Source organism: Ischnura elegans, chromosome 8 (genome assembly GCF_921293095.1).
Source record: "Ischnura elegans chromosome 8, ioIscEleg1.1, whole genome shotgun sequence".
Taxonomy (NCBI): domain Eukaryota; kingdom Metazoa; phylum Arthropoda; class Insecta; order Odonata; family Coenagrionidae; genus Ischnura; species Ischnura elegans.
In genome coordinates, this window is record NC_060253.1 from 89,534,694 (window position 1) to 89,550,727 (window position 16,034).

The 16,034-nt window shown below is 40.7% G+C and overlaps 1 protein-coding gene across 1 annotated transcript in view; it reads left to right on the forward strand.

Annotated features, from left to right (window-relative positions):
* The first annotated feature begins 5,368 nt into the window (after positions 1–5,368).
* LOC124163504 (protein bowel-like) overlaps positions 5,369–16,034 on the forward strand; it is a 134,811-nt gene continuing 124,145 nt past the window's right edge. The window contains exon 1 of the mRNA XM_046540456.1: positions 5,369–7,058. The gene's annotated coding sequence lies outside the window, so the exon portion shown is untranslated. The remainder of the gene's footprint in view (positions 7,059–16,034) is intronic.

Below are 16,034 nucleotides of genomic sequence, written 5' to 3' on the forward strand. Positions count from 1 at the left end.
TCGCAATCTTTCATCCACTCTCAACTGATGGGATTGAAATAAAATACGGCGATAATTTTCATCGAATCGCGATTCTTCTCGGAGCGGACCACTTGTTCCTCGCCGGTCATTAATCATCTCGTTCCGTTCCCGGCTCGTTTTTCAGTGATTCGGCACCCATCATCTTTGAGATCAGCTCTGCGTTCTCTAGACGGCCGTAAAACCCCTGGGGACATCTCATTGTCGTCCACCAGGTGAGCGTCTAAATGTTTCCGGGTCAAAAATGAGAGTGCAAAGTGCGACGGCGAGTAGAAACTTAGGTGAGATAGAACTTAGGTGAGGGTAGAAGCATGGGAAAAATTAGGGGGAGGGCTCGGGGGCACGTGCCACCCAGACGCTTAAAAAAAGATAAGATTTTTTATACGTTTATCATTATATTCGTTTTGTTTTGTATATTACAGAGCCCTCATCATTTAACTTCATATTAATAACTTTTTTATTAATTAATAATATTAATAAATTTCACATAGAGAGAATATTCCGCATAGTAATTGTTGTTAATCCCAAATATATGAAGACCGTTTGTATGCCAGGCCCCCCCAGAAAAATTCTGGATCCGGCCTTGGGTAGAAGGCTATAGGGTGGAAGAGGGGACTTCTTAGTCTCAACCTCGCCCGAATAAAGGCATAATATTATTATTATGATAGACCAGGCTGGGCAAAATAGAGGCTGAGGAGTGTTTGAAACACAAAATACCGCTCCAAATGCATTTGAAATGCAAAATACAGAATACCTTTCACTTGGGGTTTTTGAAAAACAATCTAGAAAATAGTATTTTAAATGCCTTTGAAAATACAAAATACATTTGTAAGGGAACTAAGAGATCATAAAAAGTGTCATTCTTCGTAGATCTTAATCATTTTCTCTTCATAAATGCAGCCTACTTTTATGAGAAAGTTGTCATTTTTTCAACTAACGGACATTCTAAAATATAACCTGCCAAGGCAGGTTTTGGATAGTTGCAAACATGAAGAAAAAGATTTCAACGAAAACGAAGTAATCTCTGAAGCATATTGCTACAGCAGTGTTATCAGAGCTATTTCAAAAGTATTTAAAAATGTATTTTTATTTTAGAATAGGAAAATACCAAAAATCTGTTTTTGAAATACAAAATACTAGATACGTTCAGGTCGTGTATTTGAAATACCAAATATAAATTACAAATGTATTTCAAAGACGTATTTTAAATTACTTGCACTTGAAATACTGCCCAGCCCTGGGTAAAGAATAGAATAGATTCGGTTTATTACATCCAGTCAGTATATACAGGGTGGTGAAAATTTTTGTCACTAAATGTTAACCCTATACAGCTGATGCCAGAGGGAACCAAAATTACAAATTATTTTTCGTTCCAAGGCGCACCATTTTTAAACAATTGACGGATGCCTTGGATGCATCGCGATCTCCGGCAAGCAATTCAGTCGAAGTCATGTGTTGTCCAGAGCATCCAGCAAAAAGGGTAACTTCCAGGCCAATCGGAGCGCTTGGCTCAAAGTTTCTTTAGTTTAAGAGCGGTCGATCTAAATATCGGCGTTTTCGATGTAAAATTTAGTGTATGTAGTAATTTTGGTTTCTACTGGCATCAGCTACAGTGACGTCATGGTAAAATGAACAATGCCGGAACGCACTTTCCTTAATTTTTTTGGAAGTGAAATATCACTCTGTGTTATATTTGTTGCAAGTTATTTTATTACATTTTTTGTTTTGGCTACAAATACATCTATTAGAAATTTTGAAGAACAACAAAATTGATTAAATTGTTATTTGACTATTATGACTTTTTTTTAACCAGTTCCGGCACGTTCCGCCCCCATGACACCACTGATCAGCTATCCAGAGTTAAAATTTCGTGACACGATTTTTCTCCATCCTGTGTAATAAAATAATTAATTACTGAATACAAAAAATAAATGTTTTTTATAATCATTTTAGGTTATTGCCTGTGGTATAAATCATGAGTGCGTGCGTATGTTGGTATCTCTTACGCGGTGTGCGAATTCGGGAAACCCGGGTATTGGTACAATAGGCAAATGGGCCAATTATAACGTCTATAGTGATAATTAAAATGAACTAAGTTTACAATAATAAACGTGATTCAGCAAAGTCTCATACTTCCTCCCAATATAAAGGCCTTTCATGCCCGCGATGAAAAAACAGATGGACTTGTTTAAGTAGGTGAAAGATGTTTCCGTTCGTTGATAAAAATAAAAAGTAAATTCCTGAGTGTTTTTATTCGTGACTGAGGTCAGAAAATGTAACTTTTTCGGTGTATTTGCAAAAGACATTTTACCTTCAATTTGTTAAGTTATGCAAAGTCAAATATTTACCGATTTTCATCGTACTGTGTTCTTAAAGTTGCGTTCTATGCGAATAAAAGCAAAGCGGGCATCAATTTTTTTTTTTCAAAGATACATGCATCGAAACCTTTAATTTTTCTGGACGTTCGTTTTTGTCACATTTTTTGGGCGAATGTAAAATCTAAACTTCGCTAAATCGTGGATAGTATATTTTTATTTTGACCAAAAGATAAGCAATATTTTTAAATCAGAGCGGTATTTCATTTTTCTTCACTAAATATTTCCAGATATACTGCGTCTTAAAGTTTCCAAAACTGCCGGCTCATGCTGCTGCAGGAGGCAGCGAATTTGGGTCAAAAAATGGCCCCATCTCATCAAAAATTCAATTGGTGACTACAATATTTTACCAATTATCAATTAAACCATTTGCTAGTACTTTCCGAAAATTTCATCGAAATCCGTGATGGTCGAGCGGGTAATTCTCTGAAATATAACCACCTGACATGGAATGCCCCGATATCACTACATAAGTATGTAAGCGAGTTCAATGGTAGTAGGTGCGCAGTGAAACAGGAAAAATTAACATGCATGCAAAATTTATTTTTTTACGGAAATCGATGTAAATCAACGCGAAATCTTACAGAAAAAAATTGAAAGCGCATTAAATAAGAGTAAATTCGTGACCAGTCTATGACAAAAGGTCCGTAGAGCACGATAAAATTCGTAATCCTTGTGAAACGTGTACAGAAAACGAGAGCGTCTTAAGCAAGACACAGAGTTCACAGGCGAAGAAGTTGCATAGATAAACTGAGAACAATTTTCTCAGGATTAACAGTGATTAAAAAGCTATTTTTCTGGTTGGCCCTGAAGGGATCGCTAAAATATGAGCCTGTTTGATAGTAAAGTTTTACGATTTACTTTCTCTTCTTTTAATCGAGGTCGCCTATGTCATTGTGAGGAATGAAAAAAAAAACACACAGAAATCTACCACGCTACTCTCGGTCAGAGTTGCGAAATGCCACGCCTTGTATTTTTAGTGTATTTTTTACATACCTATTTTCTGTAAGTTCGTGTTGTATTTGCAATTATTTGTGGTAAAAAGAATGGAGGATTTGATTCTTCATACTAATTTAAACTGACGTTATCTGGCTTTCACACGGATTTGAGTTTAGTAATGCCTTCGTTATCCTCGTCTTTTGAGGCTTAGGAAACGGAGGTCAGAGGTGTACCTGTTAAGGTCTCCAACAATAGGTCAAGATGGCTTCGAATAAAAGGCGCCGATATTATTTATAATGGCACTCCAGGTAAACTATTGCAGCCATGGTCCTCTTGGGAGGCTTGCCCCTTCTCTTATCCAAGCCCATATTTTTTCTCGGAACCTTAAAAACTACCTTAATCCTCTTAAGGAGACACATCACTGCCGCTCTACTCCACAAGGACGGATTGCCAACTCGCTACTTAGCCTTTCATGTTGAAAATTTCAGAGTAAATTGAAGTGATGTAGATAGTGTGAACAGAGTGGTTCGTAGTTAACATTTTTCTGTGAGGAAAATTGGAAGATTTTACCTCAGTGTGTTCTCATTCGTAATATTTGAATCAGACAAGAAGGTATTTAAACAAGAGTATACTCTACCTGCGATGAAAATTTCAAGATGATAGCGTAAGAATCAAGCGAGTAAATTTTCGCGATAAAAGACCGTCAAAGTGATATGTCCCCTTCAACGTTCGTTAATGTCCACTATCCCATTAATATAAACTATACTCCAGCCGCTATTAGGCATCTTCTCGAGGAGAAATGAATGCTACAAATAATACTGCAGCTAAATGCGAAAAAGCAAACATACCTATTCTTTTTTAAAACGTATTCATAAAACTCTAATGTGAGCTTCAATGGTAGGCTTAATGCCTTTTCACTTTTAAAATGATTGCCTCTGATCGATTTATTAACACATTACTGTAGATAGTTCTTCGAATGAAGCTTGGAATGGTACTTGTTATTTTATTCTACTCCTTGCACCTATTTCATTCTAAGATATTTAATTTACCTGTACGCAGTAGCGGATACAGAAAAAAAACTCAAGGGTGGGGGGCGCAAAAGATATCTTGATTTACCTTTCCTTTTATCGTTATGAAAAATAATCAAGTCACCTGCAAAGTAAAAGAAATTTTTATACACTGATTACACACATATAAAAGACTATGTCACATTGTAATATTAAAAAGTTACAACTGTAGTTCTGAAATGTTCGGCAATACGGGCGGCACCGCAAGGTAAACTTGGAACTTGGGTTTTAGACCGAATAGTGATGTAAGTAGACTGGATAATTCTGAGAGAAGACTTCGCCATCATTTACGTATTACGAAACGCCAGATTCACTACTTGCTCCAGCCTCTTGTCCTTTTTGTAAAGTCCTCCCTCTTCCCTCTCACACAACCCTACTTTTTTCCTCAATCCCTCATCCTCTCCACCTTTATCCTCTTAAGAGTCCGTCCATCGTCCTCCACTCCTTTCCCAACCCAACCTCTTCCCCAAGCCAATCTTTAGCATCTTTCTTCTTTTTTTAACATATATGTATGCATGTATACCGCTTAACCCATCCCTCCCCACTTCCTCCGACTTCTCCTACACTCCGAGGAGGGCCGCTCCTCTACATCCCCTCCCACTATTCATTCTCCCCTCCATTCCTCCACACTCATTCCACAGGGCCTCCAGTCTTATACCCCCTCCACCGCTTCCCCAAGAGAAGCACTCTCATTCCACACACACTGTCTCTCAGCCCATTCCAATCTCCCGTCTTATCCTTTCTCTCCCCTCACACCACCGACCTTTTTCCCTCCTGCAATCCTTTAGTCCTCCCCATCCCCCTCCCCGTTCCCTTTCCCCGCCCGCCCCCACCCCCGTACTCCATTTCATCCGCTGCCGCCGCCAGCACACAACCTCCCCCCCGCCTCACAGATTCCCCATCCCACCCACCCTTCCCCTACTCTCCCCAAGCGCCACTACCGCCTCCTACGGACGCGGACACCGCCGCTACTGCCGCCTGATCAAAAGCTTCCAGGCGAGGAAGGAGTTAGGGAGTCCGCCACAGCTTATAATGCTTCTCGATCGTGGGCCAAGTTGAGGCCGTGAAGGAAGAAGGCTGCGTCGTTGCCTGAATGCAAACCGTCGAGTTTTTATCGTTTGAGTATTTCGTTTTATCGTTGTTATTGCGTTCGAGTCAACCTGTTAGGCAAACGGTGGTCGAACTTTGTCCTCCAGATCGGAGGGTTTGGGTGTTTTGGGTCCTCTACCCAATAAACAGTCCGGGCGTGTGCAAGATCATCTCACAATCACGCGGTGCTCGAGCTGTGTCCTTCAGATTGGAGAAAGTGGAATAGTTCTGTGACACTCTTGAAAGAGAATCCTACATCAATCAAGTGAGGTGCTCAGCTCATCGAATTCGTGACACTGGACTGATCTTTTTCCTCCTGGACCGGATCGGCACATCGAGGCAGTGCTCCCAGCCGGCCAGATTAGAAGGTCAGAGCTGCTGAGGTCTGGTAGCGGAGGCTGCTCAGTGGTCCATTCCAAGGATCCGAGAGACCGCCTTGGATTTTTCTCTCCTCTCATTGAGACGGCGTTTTTATCAGAAGCGGGCTCTGCACGGTTGGTGCCACTGGCGTATCAACGCGCAAGGTGTGCTCGCGAAAGGGTCGTCTTATCGGGTTTGGCGTAGTTGCGAACGTGGATTAGCTGCAAAAGTGTGCTAAAAGCTGCTGATGTGCTCAGAGGAATTTGCAGAAACGTGGGTGCACTGTTTTGTGTCCATGAGTTTGTTGCGCGTGACGTCGTCGGCTTCACTTGGGAAGCACCGGCCGGGTGCTTGACTTCGTGTACTAATGTTACGTTGTTGTTGACTTCACAAGCCTCACTGTGTACAGTGGGCCAGTGCAATTTCTACCGCAGTGGACATGTGACCCAAGCATCGTCAAAGATGACCTGAACCAATGACCCCTCTCGTTTGTTTGTGTCCCACACGGACGTGTTTACTCGCGTGAGTGAATGATATGTTATTGTGGTTACGACTGTGACGTACTACAAAGGGGCAGAAGGACATTGACGAGTTTTCTGAACCATAACCTGTGCACCTGTTCTATTTTGCCCAGAAAGGCGAGAAGGACCTGAGTGGCACTTAAGTGTTTCCTTAAGTGCGGAGACTTCTACCCACCATTTAAACTGCAGTGCTCTTCGTTCATTCCCTGGATAATTGAACGGAGATCACTCTCCCCTATTGAGATGTTAAATAAAAAAAACTTTAAGCACGGCTAAAGCAGTAATTAGATTACCGAACTCATGTAAAAATCGCTTGTCCTTAAAACCAGCGCATCAGTGGAATTGCTTGTAAAAACACGATTTGTCGAGACCAACTGGTTGCTAAAATATAGGAGAGACTATTGGTGACTACTTTTTGAAAACAGTGCGCATATATCGAAGGATTCCGAAATCTCACTCGATTTGTTTGTGGAGAAAGAGAGAAAGGCCTTAGCCTTATTGAACGGGCCTACATTTCCCAGAAATTTCGTAAAATAAATAAAACAAAATCAACGGAGCAGGAGAAATCAGTGGATTATTTACTTAAAAGAACAAACATTTTCCGGGAAAATCAAACTTCTTCGGTGTCCTCTTCTCGGAATCCCATCCCGTCGTTCCAGACTTCGGAGGACCAATCTGGACCATAAGAGGTGAGGGAGAAATTTGCTCTATTGTGAGAAGTGTATCGGGGGAACAGTGTACTTTGTTGATCATTTGTTTGTCATTTTTGTTGTTGTCGTCCGGGAGGGAGGAGGTGAATGTGATCTGAAGTGAACCTCCCGACCCGCGCGATCTTTCTGGAAGCATTCCTCCCGTTGTGATACAGTTCCATTCGTCCCCATGATTTATTCGTATTGCGACTCCCAAGCCGTGACGAGTGATGGAGTGAGAGAGTGGTAGGAATAACAATAATATAAAGAGAGCGGCGGGGGAGGAGAGAGAGAGAAAGAGATCGTTTCTAATACACAAGAGGAGAGCGGGGAGCGGTGACGCCGGATCCCACTGCTGCCCTCTCCGCGTTGGAAGTTGTGAGGGAGACAAGGTTCTTTCTTCTTAGGGCTTCGGAGTAGGAGGAGAAGGAGGTAGCCGTCTTCTCCCTGCTTCTCTCTTTTGAGGGGGAACGCCCAAGTCGAGAGAGGGGGGAGGAGAAGGCGGTTGAGTTGGCTGGTGGGGAGCAGCAGCCAGCCGGCTTTCTTGGACCCGCCAAGGTGAGCGGCAGGAGCATCTCCTCTCCACATTCTCCTCCTGCTCCTACTCTGCCTCCTCCTCCTCCTGATCCTTCACCCATCCAGTCGCCGCCGCCAGTTCGCCCCTTTCCTCCTCCCCAGACCAGCCTCCTCCTGGTATCCAGTCATTCTTTAACCTCCTCCCACCCAACCGCCCCAACCTCGCGGCATCCCATCACTCTTTCCCCCACCCCACCCCTCCTGCCGCCCACCTCCTCCCCCTCTCCCCTGGTCCACCATCCCGGGCAGTGTTGCCAACAGTCCCGGGATGAAGACGGTGTGGATGCGAGAGAGGAAAGAGCAGCGGAGCTAGGTTTGCTCCAGACTCCTTCCTATTGTTTTTATAGCCTTTCTTCCGTCTACGATGTTTCCCCCGTAGGAATACTTTTTGTTTTGCCTTTTCCTGTATTTCCGTATTACGTAACAGCAAATGTAGCAGTCCAATGTTTCCCTCACATTCATGGGCGTACCCAGTAGGGGGCAGCTGCTCCCTCCCAAGAAGTAAAAGTAAATTTAGATCGAAACGAAATATTTGAGCAAATTTTCTGTAAATCCAAGAAAAGTGATATGAGTATAAAACATGTAATTAATATAAAAATATTTTTAGGAGCAAATAACTTCTAAAAATAAAAAAGCGCTGTTATAATTTTCTTGAAATTTTGTTTTCGCAACCTTATCTGTGTTACTACGCGAACGACCATGGCTTACCCCTCTCTAGTTTTGACCCTGGGTATGCCCTCCTCAGATTCATTGACAGCTCTGAAATGTCCCTCAAAGTATAATATATCTTCAGCCTTTGCTGAAGTGAAACAAGTTTCACCATGTCTCGTTGGAAGCAATATCTCTCCACTCCTCTCCGTGGGAAGACTATTTTTTGCCTGTTTACGTTTTCAAGCGGTACTGAACAGCAAATCTAGCTTGCCAAGGTGTCCCTCATTTTCAATGACAACTCAGAAAATTTCCTCAAAGGATAATAGCCCTTTATCCTTAATTGAAGTTTTACCGTAGGTATCCCGTTGGAAGCAATGCCTTTCCACTTATCTCTTATTATCTTTTATTATGCTTGCCTGACATAGATGACTATTGAAGTTTGGCAGGGTTCACTACAACGCTTTGGTTTTATATTTTGTCACCGGCTCGTACTGATATTTTTCGCTGTTACCAGTGTGTCGTTTGTATTACGTGGTATTACGACGTGATCGTTTTCAGTGACTATTCTGTGGGAAAGATAGGAAAACAGCTTTTCTTAAGCCTTGTCATTTTGTGCATATTATAATTGCAGGAACACAGTTCTATCGCTTCATAGGAGCTTTTGCAGTTTTAATTGAAAATGTTTCGCCGTAGTACCTTCCATTGGTATTAATCAGGAAATATAGCATCAAGGCTCGTATTCAATGCAAACGCGAAAGTTTCCCATATATATTATGTGTTAAAGCGAAATTCTTCTTTGTTAAAGTTTTACAAAATTCTGCGCATCTCCTTTGAGGCAATACCTCTCCTACTATCTTCAATTTCGCTTTCCTCAAATCGATGACAGAGTTTTGCAATTATTCGCGTTAGTTGTTATATTTAATGGTGATAGTTACTTTTCTTTATTAAATCATATATTATATTGCTGTGCACTTAAAGGTTTTAAGTAGGATTGCTTCCTCGGATCTCAAGATTGGTTTTAGCTATTTTTGCAATGTGATTCATACTTCTCCACAGATTTATTTATTTACTCAACGAATTTAAATGTTTTTACATTTTACGTATGTTGCCTTTCATCAAAGACCTTCGAGAATGAAACTAAAATAATTCAACAAGTCGAATCGCTGATAAATGCGAGGAAACTTGGACGCTTAATGGCTAAAAATTGTTGTCTTTTATCTTTTGGAGTTAAAAGTTATCCAACGTATCCGGCTTGACTTTCACCTTGTATTTTACCTTCCTCGCCTTATGTTAATGATATTTTAGGAAGCCAATCTTTAGTGATAATTACTCATGTGATCAATTGCTCCTTTGATGCATGAGAAAAGTGGAGAACTGTATAGTCTTCTGCGACCCAGTGTTATCCACTCTCTCCCATATTTATTTTTTCCTCAGAAAGTCCACAACTTTCAAAGTTTTGAATCCTGAATTATGGCACTAGTTTAAGCTGAGGTTGTTGCGTAGGAGTCTGTAAGTAGTTATTGGCATGAAATTTCAATGAGGGATTAGTTACACCTCGTGTGTCACTTATTTTTTTGTAGTTGTTGCCGCTTATAAGGAAACTATTAACCCGGCTGATATATTGCGTGTGCTCCGTTAGTTTCGTTGTGAAGGGTTTGGAAAACCATTAAATTAGAAAGTAGGCTGTTCTAGATGGCTCGAAGGGTGGTCCACACTTCATCCTCCAGACTCCATTTTCAGTGATTTTTTTCTCTCTGAATACCAGTGTGTCGGGTAAGTTATTTTTTCAAATGGTTGTTGTATTTTCGTCTCCTCGAATCTTGGATCGAACGAATATTTCGCTTACATCCTGCTGTTAACTATCTTCGACCGCATATTTTAAGGAATAGGGTTAATTTAAGAAACAAGTTGTTGTTAATTTTTTCTATGGAAATTAAATTTGGGTTATTAGTAATTCTGTTTGTATTTGGCAAGATGCAAAATACAGATGGAATTCCGACAACCTTGTCCTCCCCTTCCCACGAAGTTGAACTGCACAGTTTGGTTGTGACTATCTTGGATTTCAATCGTGAAGTAGCTTGCAAATATACTCCCACTACTGAGTTTCTCTCGAACTCAAGTCAGTGTTTGATTGTTAAAGCATTTTATTACTTTTGAAATGAGTTCTACGTTTTCATTTGACTACCGCTTTGTTCAGCTACTCATTACGTTGTGAATGATAGGGTTGCATCTTGCTATATACCTCCGTTTATGTTTTGCATTTAGGTGAGCGTTCGAGTGGCATATTTTGTAACCTTGGCAGTCGCTAACCATAGTATCGTGAGCACTCGAGTGTTAAAACACTTGCGCGTGACAGACGTACAGACACATCGTGGAAAGATTTGAGAATCGTTTCCTTAAACTCCGTTTGAACCTGCGCCGCGGCGTGCAAACAGAAGACTGTCAATTTTCGGAATCGTAAAGTGGCGCTGTTGGTAGCGATTCTCGGGATGGATGGTGCTATTGCGTATTGCCGGTTGCATTTTGCACCCAATCTCTGTCTCCTTTCTCTTAGCGTTGTTGGCGCGTGCGCGATAATTCCTTGCATTGACGTATTCTTTGGAAAAACAGTGTGACACTTTGGGAATGTCATTGATATTTGGAATTTCGCGTAATACTTATTCTCAACCCTCGCGTATTGTTTTTTCGTCGTAAATCGGGTACTGTTGTTTGTGTTTCCTATAAGTAGGAACATCACACTTTATTACGCATTTTGAGGTATATTATCGAAAGAATCACCAATATATTAGCTTTGTGTAAAGTATCTAGTTTTCGTACGCTTTTAGATGTCAAACCATAGTTCAATTCCAGTGTGATCTTGATGAAAAGGATTCTGATCTCTGATCGGAGCTATCGAACATTTGTTTACTTACGCTGGCTAATTGACTTAGTTTATATCGATATTCAATGGGAAGCGTGTTGCTTGTCATTTTTTGTGTTATGTAACTCCTATTTTCGTACATATTGACATTAGTTAAAATATTGAAAAATTATGAAACATTTCCTTCCTGAATTTCCAAAAAATAGTGGAAAAAATGGAAACTAATGAGTGTATATAACTTTTTTTCCCTATGGTCTAAACGATAGCTGTCTCCTGGTAGGTAGAAGTGTTTGCTGCATCAATATAAATGCATATTTATCCAGCCTCAGAGTCGTGCTTTACGCTAATCCAGGTTTTATGTGCCTTTATTTCACGACTATGGAATGTTCAAGGTATGATCACGTTTCTTAGTACGTCAGTCGATCTGAAATTCCCAGCGTTGCACCTGGGTTTGAAGTTACCATGTGCTGTCAGTAGAATTAGGATTTCAATGCTAATAACCGTTTTCCTATGTCTTTTAACGATTCAGTTGATTGTAGAGTCATCTAACGTGTGCTGGAAACTTCCATGTCCCCTGCTTTCCCCATAAACTTGAAGGGAAATGCGTCCTAAAACACTTTATTATTTGAGTGCTACCAAAGAGAATCCCTCTGTCGTGTTACGTAAGGGATTTTAAGGTAACGATTTCAACAGTTTGAATGAATTCAACGATTTTTGATTCCTCCTGATTTTTGTAACAAAAAGTGGACTACTATATGGGCTAAAATAAGGTGTGAATGAAGTTGGCGTTCATTCTCAGTTACGTAATATTTCTCGACGCATCTTCATGTTGCCATTTATTTTAACTAGCAGGGGGGAAATCTCGGTTCTTTCCACACTTGTGAAAAAATGTACTTTCACCGAAAACAAGATTGAACTTGATCCTTCCGAAGGCTATTACTCATCTAAAATCGATCCATAATTTGTTGTGCCTGCAGGCAAAGGTACAAGTTTTCTGTAAACTGGTTTGGAGGAACCTCTTTCGTCATGTACGGGTCCCCTCGTAAATCAATGCAAAGTGATTGTGTTCCTACTTAGCAAACCTCTTACATTGTGTTTCTTATTGCCCAAAAATGTGTTCAATATCGCTCCAGGGAAGGTTCAAAGTTTCTAGGCGATGGACGCGGCCCTCTTCTTCTATATTTCATCGTGATTGAGGATGCTGATATTGAACTTAGATGGTAGAGGTCAATAAATATAGTCAAAGAATGTTTACTTTTTATCCGGAATATTTTTTATCTACTCAATGATTACTGATGTAGCCTGCAAAACCATAAATGTCATAATATCTAAGCATCGATCCGCTCTAGTGTGTGTTGGTGGAACTATTCTACCAATTGTGTTCAAGGTAAATATTTAGTTGGGTAGACTTTGACTTGCTCTCAACTGCAAAACATAATTTTATTTTAATTGATGTGTATACCAATTTTAGTTTTTCATTCTGTATACGGGGTACTTTGAAATTATATCACATCGAAATGAAACACCTAGAATTTCATTAGGTTATAATATCTTGTGTTTTTTTAAATGGAGGTCTGTTTGGCTGTTATTCTTGAAGATGTGCTGAACTTTGAAATTTGTGAGGAATGTGTTAATTTATGTAAAAATATCACAAATAATTGAGTTGCAGCTGACATTCGGCTTTCAAAATATCTCCCACGTCATTCCTGATTTTACTCTTATCCTTATGAACTTTGGCAAATCAAATACCACTCAGTTTTGAAAACGTAGTAAAAAATTCGGTGCTGAAATAATTAATATATATATTGTCATGTCTCAATTTATTCACCGTAATGTTAATATCACTTTTTAATGTTAGTTATCACAGCATCAATGTTTTTATCGAGCCAATAATTTTTTCTATATTTTTGCTTACTAGCGATGCCGCTTGAAAGAACGATTTAGGTGATTTTAATATTTTACTTTATACGAAATTGCGTTATTGGAACTAAGACTCAACTGTGATTTATGCGCGGATTGCATGAGGGATGGTAAATATTTGGCGAAAAACTCAGAAGGCTCTCTTTTGGTGGTGGACATTGAGACAACAGAGATTTATGAGTTGCTATGGCCAAGGCCATAACGCAACCAAAACTGAGATGGAGAACTTACATATTGCGTCGAAGCAAATCTGCCTCAGGTGGCATTTTTCCTGCTGGAAAGATTATTCCAAGGCACCTCCAATAATTCTTGACGAACTAGGTTTGTTATTTACAGCCACTAGATGTTGCTCACATTTTAACTCCTATCTCAAATGCTTCAGCGTCTTGAAATGGCATTCCTGAAGGTGTTTAGAAAGGGAGGTATCATATTCCGCGGATGAGTTTACAGCTGGGACTACAAATGTTGATGCGTAGAAATGAATTTTTTTCTGCTCTAACGTTTGCGTCTAAAACGAAATATGACATCTTCAAAGATTTTCCTTGCAGGTCTTGCCTTTGGCCTATTCAGAGAATGTTGTAACTGACTCAGTGGCTACAGGTAATGTTAAAGTCGTAATATACATATTATCATTTTGCACAGAAAACTTATTGAATTGGAGTGAAATTCAGCTACCTACAGACATTTGGTTGTTCCATCTCATGGGGCAGTCAGTCAGTGACAAGGTTACCTGTTGGAATGGAGGCAGAATTGGATATGGGCCCGGAAACATTATGCCAGAAATATATCTGAGTAAATCATAAATTTGCTGTTGTTAAGTTACGATTGTAAAATCTATTGTTACGAAAAGGAGTACAGATGGAACTATACATTTTCTAGGTGCAAGTTGTAATGGAATAATTTCATGATCCCATCTGTGATTTTTTGATTCCGTGGCAAAAAAAAACCCTTGTGTTTCTCAAGTTATGCAACCAAATTTCTTCCATTCTTGCTGCTGCATGCGACGGATTTAGTCCATTAGAGGATATGAAGAAGGGTTGGGCAATTTACCGATGATAAGACTGCGTAAAGAGGTCTCTGGCCTGCCTTCGTTCCGGAAACTGGACTGCTGCCGACGTTTCGACAACCTACTCGGAAATCGTATTTTGAAATGGTAGAGTGGAGAAGAATTATTGATTTGTTTATACAGAGCCACATGTACTGTTCAACGTGATTGTATTTGAGCGGGTCAGTAATTTTCCCTCGATACTCTCACTCCTGAAGACGATTGCCAAGTAGGTCGTCGAAACGTCGGCTGCAGTCCAGTTCCAGACCCAGTGGCAGTCCTGAGAACTCTAAAGGACCCAATGGTGTCACGTTAAACTACTATAGTGAAAATTTCTCGGCATTTTGATCGGGTTAGATTCACTATGTGTACCGACATGGGGAGCTTACTTGGTTGAATCAAGCCCCAAGAAAATTTCATTAATATTTTTCGCTGCCATCGAGAAAGTTATGACCAGGGGTGTAGTCAGAAGTGTTGGGGACACGACATGGGGAGTCAGGAGATCGAACCCTCCTCTTGGGACATTGTGAACATTTTTATCTCCAGAAATCACATTTTATGCTATTTTAGTACTTAAAATTACGGAATTGATATGCCGTCGGGAAGCTGTTTTGCTGAAACATATTGGTGAAGTAGAATAAATTTGTTTTATAGGTTAATATTTTTCTGCTTAAACTAATTGGTTTAGGGGGGCACGTGCACCCTGCGCCCCCCTGGCCACGCCACTCGTTATAACTCTCAGGTAATTAAGACTTGTTCTTCTTAATTCGAAAAAAGGAAACCGTATATCTACCTTAAATTGTAAATACTGAGCTAGTTATTTTCCATCACTACCCGCCCGATGGAAAGAGTTAGTGCCTCGAGCTGGACGCGACCCAGAAACGTCCGAAGCCGGGCCGAGGAGGAGAAGGAAGACGCGGGGGGTGAGGGGTCCGGGAGGGTTGTGCGAGGTTGAGCTCGGCTTCGACTGCTGGAGCGGTCACTGCCCTTCCCCGATCGCCTCCTTACTTCGCCCCACTCCTCTTCTCGATAGAATTCCAGAGCAGCACGAGGGATCGGCCGTCAACTCACCTCCTCCTCCCCCCCCCCGCGCCCCCCGGGGGGGTACGGGAGAGTGGAGAGCGGCCCGCGTTGTTGGATCGTGGACTTCGCGTGCTCCGTCAGCCGTGTTAAAACCTCGTCTTCTTCTCGCGACGCGATGCCGAACAACTTCGCCTCTCGGAGACTTCCAGGGTGAAGAACCATCATCGGTGCAGGGAGGGCGGAAGCTATGCTCGCCTTATTTCTACGTTAAGAGAACGTTTAAAGGAAGGTTGAAGGGTTTGGAGGAAAACGATTTTGATGGCATATCAAACAAAGTCTACAATTATAGCATTAATAGTAGTTCTTTACATTTTATATTCATTAAGAAGCTTCAGAATTTTTGTCGTCGAAGTTTATTAGATGTTTCTGTTATAATAGTGTTCTACATGAAGAGATTGCGTGAAGGAAGATAGAAGGATTTAGAAGAGAACGATTATGATGACATATCAAAATAGTCTTCAGTGATAGCTTTCATAGTAGTTCTATACAACTTGTGTGCGTGCAGAAGCTTTAGAATTTTGGTCGTCGAAGTGGTAAGACCCATATTTTAATAATAATACCGTTATACGTGGAGAGAAAACTTAAAGGGAAGTAGACGGATTTTGGAAAGAAGGGATTTTGATCACATATCAAACGAAGTCTTCAGTTATAGCTTTCATAGTACTTCCATATTTCTTGTGTACGTTCAGAAGCTTCTGGATTTTCGTAATTGAAGGGTATAATATCTGTTTTTCTACAACCATAGCCTTCTGCAAAATAATGTTAATATTTTCTTGCCGTTTTGCCCTATTTCAGACATTAAAATATTTTTGCGTAAGACTACTGTAAGCATTTAACTTGG